This window comes from Trichosurus vulpecula, chromosome 1 (genome assembly GCF_011100635.1).
Source record: "Trichosurus vulpecula isolate mTriVul1 chromosome 1, mTriVul1.pri, whole genome shotgun sequence".
Taxonomy (NCBI): domain Eukaryota; kingdom Metazoa; phylum Chordata; class Mammalia; order Diprotodontia; family Phalangeridae; genus Trichosurus; species Trichosurus vulpecula.
This window is the reverse complement of record NC_050573.1, coordinates 547,123,907-547,139,404: the sequence shown is the minus strand read 5'-3', so window position 1 is coordinate 547,139,404 and position 15,498 is coordinate 547,123,907. Positions and strand designations below refer to the sequence as shown.

At 42.5% G+C, this 15,498-nt stretch overlaps 1 protein-coding gene across 3 annotated transcripts in view; it reads right to left on the bottom strand.

The window, feature by feature from the left end:
- Nucleotides 1–9,704, bottom strand: part of RNF38 (ring finger protein 38) — a 223,746-nt gene extending 214,042 nt beyond the window's left edge. For all 3 annotated transcript variants that reach the window (XM_036741571.1, XM_036741573.1, XM_036741574.1), the window contains exon 1: nt 9,634–9,704. The gene's annotated coding sequence lies outside the window, so the exon portion shown is untranslated. The remainder of the gene's footprint in view (nt 1–9,633) is intronic.
- Nucleotides 9,705–15,498: the final 5,794 nt, after the last annotated feature.

The window sequence follows — 15,498 nt, the reverse complement described above, 5'->3', positions numbered from 1 at the left end:
GATCTACTAATTAGCTAGACTGGTGGTCATTATTCCTTGGTGGGCTTTTGTAATACACAGTCTAAATTTTGGCAGAGAGAGAGAGAGCGAGAGCGAGAGCCAGAGAGCGAGAGAGCGAGTGAGAGGGAGACGGAGACGGGAGACGGAGACAGACAGACAGACAGACAGACAGACAATGGAGCCCCCCACTGGCTACTAGCATTCGAAAAGAGTAAACACAATTGTGAAGAGCTCCTCTTCCCTTCTCCTCCCCTCACTATAGGCCCAACCACCCAAGAACCATTCCAGGATAGCAGAATCAAGCACCTTCTAATGAGAAAGCAAAAGAATAATGAAAAGAGTTTAGTACCTAGAAAAGATATCTGTATTAAAAAAAAAGAATGGCATGATGCTAATGAAGAAAGTCATTCAAAAATACAAAAAGAAAATCAAGTTTTCCAGTTAAGAGGAAGGGGAGGAAGGGAATGAGCGTTTATATAGCACCTACTGTGTGCCAGGCATTTTGTTAAGCACTTTTTTACAATAACATGGTCTTATCTGATCCTCACAACAACTCTAGGAGGTTGGTGCTATTATTATTATTCTCATTTTACATCTTAAGAAGCTGGGGCAGACAGAAGTTAAGTAACTTAAGTAACTTGCCCAGAATCACACATCTAGTAAGTGGGTGGATCTGAACTCAGTTTTCTTGACTTCCCCAACAATTAAGTTATCAAAGTTATGGTCCGTTGGCATATTCGTAAAAACAGAAAGTAAAAAGATAAATTGTTAGATTCATTTCTATTTACAAACAGATAAAATGGATTCTCTTTGTCTTTTTCAAAACTCAAATGAAATGTCACTTCTGAAATGACTGTCAGTTTGTTTCTCCAAAAATAAAAAAATATTGAACCAAATTAGCTCATGACACCACATTGCTATCCCTGTGAATAAATCAAATGACTTTTTGATGCCAAGACAAAAATCATGCTGGGCACAAGGAATTAAAGTCAGAACTAAAGAATATTCTTTATATATGATATATATTTCTCGAACTGCCTCATTTATAATATTCAAAGAGTTACTGGATCACTGGATCTGGAATTAGAAGACCAAGGCTCTAATCTGCCAAATACTTTAATCTCTCTGAGTCTCAGCTTCTCCACCTGTAAAACAGGGTTAAATAAAACTTTTACTACCTACCTTAAAGAGGTGTTTTGAGAACAAAATGAGAAAGCTTACGAGAAAATACTTTATTTTTGAGAAAATAAATACTTTATTACTGCAAAGCATTATATAAATGTACTAGTATTGTTAATAATAATATTAACTAAAATAATAAAACTCATTTTATGCAATTATAAATACTAGCTTGTGACCCTGGGCAAGACATATACCCTCTGTCTCAGTTTCTTCACCTGTAAAGTTGGATGATGACAGCACCTACATCCCAGGATTGCTGTGAGGATCAAATGACATAATATTTGTAAAGCACTTGGCACAGTGCCTGGCACATATTAAACTCCATATAAATGTTAGCTATTATTATTATTATAATTATTAATATTATTATTATTACACCTACCTCCCAGGGTTGTTGTGAGGATCAAAGGAGATAATTGTAAAGCACTTAGCACAGTGCCTGGCACACTATACAAATGTTGCTGCTACATCACTATTATTAACAATTTATATTACTGATATAACAATTAGCATATATTTTGTAATTAACATTATGAATATTATATATCCTAATCTAATAATTTTGATCTTTTGGGGTCACCATCCATAATGCTTTAGGAGCACAGTTGCCCTGTAATTAGCGTTTTGTTTTAAACAAAGTTCAACATTCATTAAGTGCCAACTATGTGTAAGCACTAGAGCTACAAAGAAGAAAAAAAGGAAATCTCCCAACAAAGTGCAAGCATTCCACCAGGCAGTGAGCGGTGATACAACATATACTCTTCCACATGATCCTGTGAGTTTGAAAAAAAAAACAAAACTTTACTTACTTGACCTCTTGGTTCCAGTGCCAACAAGGTTTTGATATCATTTTAGATAAGAGCTTTTTATTCTTAAATACCACAAGACCGTGGCATTTTAAAGTTACTAACTGTAGCCAGAATGGCCTTTGTTTTCTTTGAATGACTCAGCTTACCTCATTGAGCCTCTGGACACTGTGGCTTGCTCTTCCGGGGCAGGAAGCCCAAAGAGCATTCCAGGAAGCAGACAACTTCCTGTGTGATGAGTCATGGGGCTGGCTGAGGGGAGGTGTTAACGGCTACGCTAGGGGGAGGGGCCAAGTCAAGAACCAATCGGCCCTGGTCGTTCAGGCGGTGCTTGATGATGTCAAAAACTCTATAAGAGGGGAGAGGACAGCTTGAAGATCCTCTTTTCCTTTTCCGGTTGGAGCCAGAGACAGTTACAGCGACAGTTACAGCGACAGTTAGAGCGACAGTTACAGCTACAGTTACAGCCACAGCCACAGCTGAAGCAGGAGCTGCCAGTAGCAGAGCTGACCTACGGGAGAAAGCTGAACAAAGACTTCAGGCCAGTGGGTAATCTTATTACCATAGAGGGGGAAACATGATTTTGCTTTACGCAATCATGCTTCTCTGTAGCATCCTGGTTACTCTTTCAAGGCGTACTTATTGGGCCTGGAAGCTTTTGATCAATATATCAAAATGGGGTTGCTGGTTCATGGGTTGGTTACTGTGGAGCCTAAATAAATGTTTTGATTCTTCTGCCTTCTACTTTGAGAGTTTCTTCTATCCGGCGGTTCCGAACGTTTCAGACATGTTTATGATCCTCTTTGAGATTATAAACTCTGCCCTCCTAATACACTAACCAAAAAGAGAAAGACAAAAAATAAAATTCTTCTTTTGACAAATCCATGACTACTTCAGTAAGGCTGTTGCCTCCACTGACAAACCACTCCACCCTTTTTCATTCTAGGATTCCTACCAAAGTCTTTCATAAATGCTTTTTGGAAATTAATTAAGTGTGCTGGAGGCTTTCAAAAAAAAAAAACCTCCATTAAAAGTTAAAAATAAAAGGCAACTAACATAATAAACATAATATAAATAACATCTCATTTTGAATGGATAATATATCTTATTTAAAAAAAAAAACTAGGAAAATACAGTTATCAGCTAAAAGAAAGAAAACCAATATTTACTCAACATCAAATGCGTAGGAACTATGCCTAAGAGATGATGAGCTTTCTCTGGAAGAAAATTCAATGAATCATTCTACCATCACAAACATATATAATGAACCTTTTTCAAGCAGTCTCACAAACTAGTCAATTTAACAATCTGTTCTAGAATTCGGGCCTGGGTCCCGTGCCACGCTGCCACAGTTGGCAGCACGCAGACTGAAGACTAAGGATAGGATAAGCCCGTAGCATAGAAGGAATGGGTTAATGATAACACATTCTAATGGGAAAGGAGAACTGAGAGATCAATCTCTGCATTGAAAAGGATATAGTAGGAAAGTTCAAACGGCAACTAAAACCTCACATTACATTGCAGGGCACTGAATGAACCTACAAATACGATTGGTAAACTATTGTTTCTGAAGATTTGTGAGCAATAGCAGGAAGTGCTCCAGTTATAATTTTTTAAAAAGGCAAATTCGATGAACCTGATGTGGCTCCAAGACAAAAAGTACACAGCTGATTATGAAGAACATGCCCACTTTACCTCATCTTTTAACATAGAGAGGCAGGAATGGTGAACACCAAAAAAAACCATAAGGAATGAAATACAGGGTGTCTCAAAAGTCTTAGTCAAAGATGTTACTGATGTGGAAATTATTTCTGAATAAGCTGCCTATGTACAGCCCAAACAAGAAGAATGAATAATAATTTTAAAAAGATATGGCTTACAAGTCAAGTTAAAAGCATTTATTAAGCACCTACTATGTGCCAGGCACTGTGCTAAGTTCTGGAGGTGTGAAGAAAGGCAAAAAATCATCCCTGCTCTAGAAAAACTCAGTCTAATGGGGGAGACAACCCACAAACAACTATGTACAAATAAGATACAGAAGGACGATCAGGGAGGTGGAATTTACTAGCACTAAGAGGAATCGGAAAAGGTTTCTTATGTGTAGGTGGGATTTTAACTGGGACTTGAAGGAAATAGGGGAGGCAAGAGATAGAAATGAGGAAGGAAACAATTCCAGGGATGGGAAAATGCCAATGAAAATTCCAAGAAACAAGAAATTCAGCATCCTGCATGAAGACCAACATTTCTATCAATGATTTGGAAAAATAAAAGTGATAGTAGCAATAACTGACACTTATATAGTGTGTTACAATTTCCAAAGTGCTTTTACAAACATCATCCCATGTGAGTCTCCTACTACCCCTAGGGGTATTTGTGACACCATTTTATAGCCAAGAGGCTCAAGTTCACATAGCTAGTGTCAAAGGCAAAATAAAGATAAAAAGAATATATTTGTCCAATCTGGAGAAGACAAAAAGCCTAGAGGGATAACTAATTTGTTAAAAATGATATGAAAAAGATCCAACTCTAACCCTAAATGCACAGTTCTGACTCTACTCCTAACCCTAAAAAAGATATGCGTAAGCCAGAAGCAAACAAGATATTTAATAGTCAAATCCCAGCACTTAGGTTCAAAAAATAAATCTTACAAGTGCCAAGCGTGGGGCACATGGTTAGACTTGCCAGCTTTAGCATAGCTGAATGAGTTAATACAACAAAGCTAATTTGATCTTGAATTGCTATGGTAAAATTATAGGGTCCAGGAGAAGGTTAGTGATAGTCAAACCATATTCTGTCCCTGTCTGAATGTAATATTCCAGATGTGGTCTGGCCTAGACACATATAAACAAGAATATTGATAAGCTTGAGTGTGTCCAGAGAAGGGTAACCAGCACGGAGAAACACAGTGTTAAATGAGAAATGATTCACCTGAAGAAAAGCATGTTGGATTTTTTCCCTATAGCAAAGAATTAGAAACAAAGCAGATGCCCATCAATTGGGGAATGGCTAAACAAACTGTGGTACATGAATACACTGGAACATTACTGTGCTGTAAGAAATGAGATGTGATGAATACAGAGAAGGATGGAAAGATCTACACGTAAGTGATGCAGAATGAAACAAGCAAAGCCAAGAAAATAATACACACAACTTCAAAAATGTAAATGGAAAGACACACACACACACACACCCCAACAATGAATCCTTCAAAATTCTAAAGAACAAAGAATGGCTCAAAAGAAGTGATGAGGCCCCAACAATTTGCAGAAGTAGAAGGTATACGAGTTTTGTACACTGAACATATTTTCAAACTTTTTTGAAGTATTGATCAGTTATGCTGATTTTTACTCCTGTTCTTTTGTCTGTCTTTAAAAAAAAAACTATCTGTAATATGGAACGGTTCTCAAAGTGGGACCCTAGGAGAAACGATGATATTATTAAGACAGACATCAACAAAATATTGTTTTTAAGAAATGAAAAGCATGATGGGGAGCAGGGGGATGGGATAGAATATAATCACGTACTAAAATATTTGAAGTACTGTCATTTGGAAGTAGAACTAGACATATTCTGCTCAGTCCAAAAGGGCAGAACTAAGACCAGTTAGTTGGTAAAAGGTAAAGGAAGAAGATTTCAGTTCAAGGTCTTTCTAATACAACACCTGTTTCAATGAGCTTAGTGAATAAGAAAAGTGGAATGGGTTGCCTTATTAAGTAATGAGTTCCTCCTCACTGAATATCTTTAAGCAGAGACCAGATGACCACTTGTAGAGGATGCCATAAAAATGATACATGCTTCAGTCAGTAGTTAAAGTAGGTAACTTCTGAGGTCACTGCTAACTCTGAAATTCTATGATTCATACAAGTTCATAAATACCTTCTGGGTATGGTCCTGTAGAGTTTACAATTTAACGAAATAACAGCTCAGTACCTTGCCAGTTCAAAATACTCCCTTAAAAGATTATATTTTTAAGTTTCTAAAGTTTTAAATATAAAACCTCAAAATTTATCTTAATTATCCAAAAATGTCCCCATCATTTTAATTGCCAACTTTCAATTGATAATTTTTAAAAATTATCTGCATTTAGTTGTTAACTCCACCCTTCCAACTAAATACTTCTAGGCCATCTCCAACCTAACCACCTCTATGAGATAGTCTGTGTTCCAGAAATTTTGATATCTTTCTGAAATCAGCCTTGCTATGGAGAATGTCCGGGTCAGTTCTGGTGTCCTCAGGGCCAGATCACTAGTAAGAGTAGCCGAGAAAGAGGGAGCAACAGTTGTCACCTCAGTTTCAGGTACAAATCTCTTCCATAGCCTGGTCATCGGGAGCTGAGAGGTACCTTCCAGGCCATAATCTTCAGAATTTCAGAGCTAAAAGAATTACTAGACATCCAGTTTCTCAATTTTACAGATGAGAAAAATGACACCCACACAAGTAAAGTAGCCGCTAGGCAGCTGCAGACTAAAGAGCGGAACTCAATTTTCCTGACCCTCAGGTCTGTGCTCTTTCCACTTCATCCTATTGCCTTTTCATCAGTAGATTGAGAAGATCATGCCAAGAGATGAAAACCTCCTGCAAAAGCTGAGGAGTCTGTAGTAAACACTTAAATGTTAATTCTTTACATTATTAGATTAGTCAGGTCTTCAAAAACCAAAGCAGTCCCTACAGCATAATTTACCTACTCCTTACAGTTCATTATCAATCAGCATAACTAATTTCTAAATAATCAGAATATTAAAGATTGAGATAACCACTTAAATGTAATTGTGTCCAAATCTGCTATAAAATATTTAGATGATTTATTTTCCTAGTTTTATCATCAGACACTATTAGAATAGTTTAATTTTTATGTTCATCCCCTTAGAAAGGTGAAAAGTAAAATTCAGTCAAATATCAGTAAGAGCACCTAAGAATAACCCTTCCATTTCCTTTTCTCAAACATATTTTAGAAAATAATAAAAGAGAAAAGTAAGAAAACACCACTTCAATCACACCACTACACCTAGAGCCAGTAAAATCATGCCCTTCTATGCCAACTGCTGTCAAGACACACTGCTATTGTTTCTAAAAAATCCTGTGAGGGCAGAAATTTCGTTACCATCTCCCCCTCCTTCCCCTCCCAAAGATAAAAACAAATAACAACCCTTGACAAAATAGGCAAATATTTCCAGAATATGTTATCTAGAACACCACCATTCTAACCTCAGAGGGATTCAGGGCTATTACTGCAGACAACTGCAGTAAAGACAACTTTTAGTTGAGACAACTCACTAAAGGGAAAATTACATGAATAAGTTTTTTTTTTACTTTGGACTCAAAACTGAAATTCAAGAATATGAAAAAGTTACTCCTCTCTCTTTTTCCCCCCAGATACCCTACTATTTCTATAGATTCTTTCTTTAATATATCTCAGAGCTCTCTAATTAGTTATTTATATATACAGGTATATTTATATGTGTGTATGTAGGCATACATTCGGATACATACCTATGAATGAACTTTCAGCTTTTAAGCATAATCTCAGCTCAATTGAACACAGTGATAAGGTCAAGTGTATGGTTTTGATCTAATATAAGCTTCTCATAAAGGAGAATTTTCCCAGAACAGTAACTCTAGCAGACTGTTTTGTTTTGCCTTTTTGTTTTTTGTATTCCCCATACTTAGTGTAGTGCCTGGCACACAGCAGGCACTTATAATAAATACTGGTGGAATGACTGATTGACCTTTAGCCTCAAAAACACATGATATAGGTCCAAAATTAAATGACTGACTTAGCCAACCTTCTTAAAGTCTCAGAAGTACTTGTCATAGTTCAAAAGTGAGACCTACCATGAGAATCTAATCAACACCTAATACGGGACAAATATTTTTAAAGAAGTACATTGTACAAAGCTTCCTCTCCAAAGTGAACATCAGGCATAGTCCCTTTTCTAATGAAATTTCAGGACTACACATCATGGATAAATTATTTCATATACGCCATTACTGAATGTTAATTACCATTTGTTAATTCTACACTCCTCATAGACATGTTAGGATTAAAGACAAAACGGTCTAGTTGGAGGACAATTAGCAAATTTATGAATCAGGCTATTGCAATATGAAAAATAATTAGCTTGGGATCCTAAATTTTGACTGCCTACATAAAACTCAAATTCAAACATAACATGAATTGTATGAGTGTACTTTGTAGTTAGAGCAGCTATCTTAAATAAACCTTGCACGACAGGGTTCTAATGAATTTGCTAATTATTCTTTCATCTTCAGCACTGACAAAGATTGAACCTCGTATGAGAAGGAAGAGAACTTTTTTTAAAGCACTGTTCATCAAAGGAAATCAAAGGGAACTTCATGAAATAACAAAATAGTAAAGAACTGCTAAGTCTCCAACACACTATCTACCACACTTTCAAGATGATAAAAATCTATTACTCAGTTAACTTTCAATCCCTTCTCCTCTAGATGAGACACCCTAACCCTCTCCTCTGTCCCATTCTCTCTTCCCCTCTAAAGTAAGCCAAGACTTCTTTTCCTTTCTTCCCTACTTTTTTTCAAATCAGTTTTCCTTCACTTCCACCTACTCAAGAAAAAGGATTCCTCCAAGTCTCTCCCCTTCAAGTTGCACCCCCAGTAAAAACAGATTCCTCTAGTCTCTCCCCTTCAAGCTGTACCCCCAGTAAAAACACAAACAACCACACCAAGATCCAAAAGAAAGTTCCTTTTCGCCCTCCGGGTCACCGCTCCCATTACCTCTCCCCCTTCCTAACACACCAGTGTCCAATCTACCGAACTTCCTTCATTCCTGCACCGTAGGACTGACTCCTTATTCTTCGGACCCCTTCATTCTTCCCCAGGACCGCCCCCTAGTCCAGCGGTTCTCAAGGTGTGGTCTTAAGTGGTAGCCCGCAGGGTTTCTTATGGAAACTGTGCGGGAAAGCACGTGTTCACTTTCATTTAGGGATAAAGTCATTTGATGGAATTTTTTTTAAATATAGTGACAAACTCACTGCGGTCTCATCAAAAGCGAGGAAGGTCTCGCATTAATTAAGTGGAAGATTTTTGCAGCGGGTGGGGTGGGGTTGGAGAGTAAGGGTAGGAGGGGGGTTAGCCAGGCAGGGAGGAGGAAGGGCTGGAAAGCGCGAAGCAGGTGAGGCACGCCGGTGGTCCCACGGCTCCCGGGCACTGCCAGAGCCCCCGGCCGAAAAGTTTCACAATCATTCGCAGCCCTGTTCCCTCACCCTAAAACTCTTTCTAAAAGCCCTGCAAACGCGGAGGCTCCTTCTCCCCTGCATTCCCTACACTTCTCATTCCGTTTTTTTTTTCTTTTCCACTTCCCACTCCCGCCCCCCCCCCGCCCGCTCCAGTTTCCTTTTCCCTAGATCCAGCTTCTTTCTTCCCTCCCCCTGCCAAGATGCCCCAACATCTGCCCTTTGCTACCCCCTCCCCCGCCCCAGCCCCGGGGGAAAGTGTCAGTCAGTCTAACTGAACATCTGGGCAAGTGAGCTCGCGGGTCTTCCTCGCTCCCTCCCACACCCCACTTGCCCCAGCGAGCCTGGAGTGGGGGGGTTTTGGGGTCCCGCCCCGCCCCGCCCCCCGGCGGCTCCCCGGCGCCGGCCCCGCCTCGTTTCCCCAGCCCCCCTACCTGCTCCGTGGGTTCTGCTGCCGGCGCCGCCGGGGGCCGCCCTCTGGTGCCCGGGGCCGGTAGGGCCGGAGGCGGCGTGGCCCCCGGCGCCCCCTCCTCCGGCCTCGGGGCGATGCGGCTGCCTTGGGTGGCGGTGGCGGTGGCGCCGGCCGTGCTCCGGGAGGCTGGCCCCGGGCGGCGGCGGCGGGAAGGGAGCGGCTGCGGCGGCGGCGGCCGGGGCAGGAGCGGCGGCGGCCGCGCTTCCGCTCATGGCTAGCCGCCGGGAGCCCCGGGCTGGGCGGGAGCGGCTCTGCTCTGGAGCGGCCTGGGCCCGGCCGGGCGGCGGCGGCGGAGGAGGAGGAGGAGGAGGAGGAGGAGGCGGCGGTGGAGGAGGAGGAGGCGGGGAGCCCGAGCGGGAGGAGGAGGCGAGGGAGGAGGAAGCGGCGGCGGCTCCCAGCAGGAGGAGGAGCAGAAGCAAGAGCGCGAGCCTGGGAGCAGCCCCAGCCCAGGAGGAGCAGGCGAGGAGGAGGAGGAAGCGGCTAGGGAAGGAGGAGCGGAGGAAGAGGAGGAGGAGGAAGGGACCGCCGTCGATCGGCTGAGGACCCCGTGGGCTCGCGGCGCCGCTGCTCAGCTGTCCCGAGGGCCGGCCTGGAGAGCGCTGCCCGCACTGCTGGGCGGCCGACCGAGTGCGGGGATGGGCATCGCCCTCCCGCCTCCGAGCTGGGGGTGGGGGGGGGCCTGGACGGCGCGGCCCCGGTCCCGGTCCTGGTCCTAGGGGCACGAACCGGGCGGCCCCGGCGGCGGAGAGCTGGCGCCCGCAGGGGCAGGCTTCCGGGCACAGAGCACAAACTAAGTTCAGGGACCAAAGTGGACTGAGGAGGAGCGCGGTCACGACGGAGGGAGCGCCCGCCCCTCCGCAGCCGCGGCCGCGATGACTGGGCTGGGGTGGGGGAGGTGGTTGGGGAGCCCCGCCCGCCCCAGGGGATCCCTGCGGGTGCCCCGGGCTGTAACTTCCTGCCTTCCCCAGCTTCCCTCCTTCCCCAGCTTCCCTCCTCCCCACTCCCGACCTTGGCCTTGGGGCAAGTCATTCGTTGGTTTGCTCCTGGTAAGTCAGTCCCTCTGTCCCCATCTCTCAGTCTCTTCCTTCTCTTCCTCTTTCTCATTCTCTCATATTTCTCTCCTGTCGTGTCTCTCTCTCCCTTCCCCCACTTCCCCCTCCCCCCTCTCTCTTCTCTCCCCCTCTCTTCCCTTCTCTCCCTCTCCTCTTCTCTCTCTCCTCTCCTGTCCCCCATGTCTCTCTTTCTCTTCTCGCGTCTCTCGCTTTTCTCCTCCTCCTCCTCCTCTTCCTCCTCCTCCTCCTCCTCCTCTTCTTCTCCTCCTCCTCCTTCTTCTTCCCTCTGTCTCTCCCTTCTATATTCTCTCTCTCTTTTCCTCTCCTCTCTTTTTTCTCTCACACCTCTCTCTTCTAGTCTGTCTCCCCTTCTTCTCTGGTCTGTCTCATCTGTCTTTCTTCTCTGTTTTGCTATCTTTCTTCTCTCTCCCCTCCTGCCCCCCATGCCTCTCCCCTTTCTCTCCTGTCTCTCTTTTCTCTGGCTTTCCTCTCTCTCTCTTCCTCCCCCCTTCTATCTTCTCTCTCTACTTTCCTCTCCTTCATCTCTCTTTTTTCTCTCACACCTCTCTCTTCTAGTCTGTCTCCCCTTCTTCTCTGTCTTTCTCTCCCTTCTCTCATCTGCCTCATCCATCTTTCTTCTCTCTCTCCTCTCCTGTCCCCCATGTCTCTCCCCTTTCTCTCCTCTCCTGTCTCTCTTTTCTCTGGCTTTCCTCCTCCTCTCTCTCTCCCCCCACCTCACTCTCTCTCTCTCTCTCTCTCCCTCCCCCCTCCCTCTCTTCTCCACCCACTCTCCCTTCCTCGCTCCCTCTCCCCCCTTCCCTTCTTTTCCCTTTGATGCAGCTGAAAAGAAAAAATTATCCCTTCCATCCTTAGGATCTCTGTATATGTGTTGTCACCTCGGCTGACTCCCCTACATCTTACAAATAGTAACCAATCCCCTCCAATCTAAGGAGGGGTGAAGGAGGAGGGGGAAAGCATGATGGGGCTGAGCTTCTCGCATGTTTAAAAAAAATTCTTGTAGCTTAGAAGGGGACACTGAAAAGGAAGGTTGTAAAGAAAACTTCCAGGATACTCATGACATCTCTGGCCTGAACCCCTGCTTCAGAAAGCAAGTACAGAAAGTCTTCTCCATGTCTAACCATTATTTTCATAGCCTTAGAGCCAGAAGGGATCTTCGAGGTCATCCAATCCAGGTACTTAGTCTGACAGAAGGGAAAATGGAGACCAGGGAGTGGAGACCTTAGTATTTGCCTATGGTCACACAGGTAGTGTAAACTTGATCCTAGACCCTCTGCCTCCAAAGCTAGCTTTTCAGAATACCATGCTTCTCATGCTTTTCTCTCTCTCTCTCTCTCTCTCTCTCTCTCTCTCTCTCTCTCTCTCTACCACCCCTATATATGCACACACTTTTAATTTTATATTTAGTTTTGCTCCATGGTTTATGGATAATTAGAAATATCTTCAAGGATCTGGATAGCCAGCCAAGAAGGGTTCAACCCTGGAAAGAAGGTGTTGGAAATGGAGTTGGGTGAAAGGAGTGTCTCCATGGAACTAAGGAGGCTTTTAGGTCTTGATAAAAGTTTGTTCTTAAGAATATATTTTCTATACCCTTCAAATGACCTCTTTCCCTCCTCCCTTCCCCTCCTCCCAAAGTAGGTATTTATCTTCTCTGTGTCTTTACCCTAAACAGTGTTATGCACTTGCTCACTGTTTTCTTCACCAGGCACAATGAAACAAGCACTGGACTTGCAGTTAAAAGAAGTTGTAAGCAGGCTGGACCTGTAGTCAAAAAACCTGAATTTGATTTCTATAGGATGATAAATTTAGAGCAGATCTCAGCGATCATTTCCGGAGGATCCCAAAGGGGACAATACCAGGGGCGCTGTAGTAGCTTTTGCAATTGGGGGACATTAAAAATAAGGGGGCAGTGGAAGCATAAGGAAAGAAGAGAAGAAAACTTTGAAAAACCAAACATGTTTTATCTGTTGTGTAACAGAATTAAAGTGATAGTGATTACATTATCTTCCAAATAAACACACAAAATGCAAGTTATAACCCATCAGCGGTTAAGTCCGCTGACATTTCTTAACAAGCAAGTGTTGGCAGGAGAGTGTGTTGTACATTGTTGGGAAGTCCAGCATTCATTGGCAGGAATATGTGCCTGTAAAGACTTGTTTGCAATATGATACTATATGGTTACATGATGCAATATTACATCATCAAAATTTCAATGCTGGAAAAAACCCACAAATTTACAATAAATTATTAAATTTAAGATGTGTCATTTTAAAATATATATATTTTATATTTTTTTGAAGTAATGCAAATTTAAAAAAAAAAGACCCAGTTAAAGGGTTAAAGAAAGTAGCTTTCCACAGGGGTACTGAGTAATCTTTTTCAAAGGGGACAGTAGGCCAAATAAGTTTGGGAACTTCTGATTTAATGCAACCCCATGTTATGGATATATAGACAAGCAAATTGAGGCCCATGGAGGTAAAGCAACTTTCTTTCCTGGTTCTCCTGCTTGTCTGACTGGTCCTCAGTCTCCTTTGCTGGATCTTTTTCCAAGACATGCCTGCTCACTGAAAGTGTACCCAGGTTTCTGTCCTGGGCCTTCCTCTTTTATCCCCCTATACTTGCTCACTGGCCCCCAAAGAATTCAATTATCATCTCTACCCATTGAGATGCCCATTGGGCATCTCAAAGTGTATTTCCCAAAGCCACCTCAATTCAACATATCCAAAGCTGAACTCATTATCTTCCCATCCACCCACCCCCATCCTCCCAGTTACCCAAGCTCACAACTTTGCTGCCATCCTCAGCTTCTTACTTTCCCACCCCACCAAGTCCAATTGGTTGCCAAGTCTTGTCATCTGCAGCATCTCTCATATATGCCTTCTCTCCACTCACACCAACCACCCTGGGTACAGGCCTTTATCACCTCAAGGTGATCTGAGTCAAATCCCACCTTCTATAAGAGGCCTTTCCTGTTCTACGCTTCCCTCATCCCCTATTGCCACTGCCTTTCCTCTGAGATTACCTCCTGTTTGCACTGTATGTATTGTGTATGTTCATAGTAGTTTGCATGTTTTCTCCCCCATTAGAATGGAAGCTTCTTGAGGGCAAGTTTCATGTTTTTACTTTTCTTACAGTGCTTAATACATATTTAATGATTGACTGATTTTTAAGGAAAAGAACTAGAGGTTCTAGGTATTTCTTCTACTTCTTAACCCTGAGGCTTTTCTGCTAAAGGCTAAGCATGCCTGTTTCCTTCAACTGATCTTTATATGAGATGGCCTCAAGGCCTTCTCCATCCTAAATTGCTTGCTTCTGAACATTCTCTAGATTATCAGTATCCTTCTTAAACCATGGTGCCCAGTACTGAACATGGTACCCCAGATGAGGTCTGACAAAGAGACCATCACTTCCTTATTCCTGGAAACTATGCTTTTCATACCACAGGCCCAAGATTATATTAGTTTTCTTGGCTGTCCCATCACATTACTAACTTACATTGAACTTGAAGTCCACTGAAACTCTGAGGGCATTTTTATAACTGTTATCTAATCATGGCCTCCCCCATTTCATACTATTAGAGTAGGTTTTTATCATTATCATTATTATTATTACTTAGAGTTATTATTTAAGAGCAAGACTCTACTTATCCCTGTTGTGTTTCTGCTTAATTGATTACTAGCTGTGTAACCCAAGGCAACCTCTGTCTGTCTCGGTTTCCTCAACTAAAAAATGAGGCCAATAAAAGCACCTACCTCCCTCAGATCTGTTGTGAGGATCAAATAAAACAATATCTGTAACGTGCTTAATACAGTGCCTGGCATGTAGTAAGTACTTAATAAATGTCTCCTTCCTCATTGCTCTAAACTTTTGGATCCAGATTCAGTAAGCCGCTGCGTTAGCTAGCCTTCCCAATTTGCTGTCATCTGCCGATTTGATTCACATGCCATCTATGCTCATCAAATATTGATGAAATGATATCGGCAACTTTATCTAAGTCACTGATAAAAATGCTAAACGACAGGGGGCCCAGTATAAATCCCTGGGGTACTCCACTGGAGACCTTCTACCACATTGGTGTTTAACCCTTAAGGACTGTTCATTGATTGAAGCTATCTAACCATCTAATTGTACTCTGAACTTATCTGATTGTACTCTTGTCTAATCCATATGTCCATCTTCTGTATAAGAATAGTGTGAGATGCATTATCAAAAGCTTTGTTAAGATCTAAGCTGTATCCACAGCATTTCACAGGTCCACTTGTTTAGCAATGCTGTCAAAAAAGAAAATGAGGTTAGTCTGTCATGACCTGTTCTTGATGAAGCCATGCTGATCCTTCGCAATGAACACCTCCCTTTCTAAGGGGTCACCAACTATCTCTTTCATGATATATTTTACAATTTCCCCACAAATTGAAGTCAAGCTCATTTGGCATGTGATTTGCAGACTCTCTTCAACTTTTTGTCAAAAGTTGGGACAGCATTTGCCTTTCTCCAATCTTATGGTACCTCTCTTACTTTCCATGATCTTTCAGATTTCACTAGCAGTGACTCAACATTCACATCTACCAGTTCACTAGGGATCCTGGGAGGTATTTCATTAGGATCAAGTGACTTGAATTCAAGGGCAGATAAGTACATTTTAACTACCTCCTTATTAATCTTGGGTATCACTTCCCTTTTTTTCTTGTTCTATCATTCCCAGTTCAAAATTATTTTGTATCGTTATTATTAGACCTACAAATAATTGCCTCTGTACT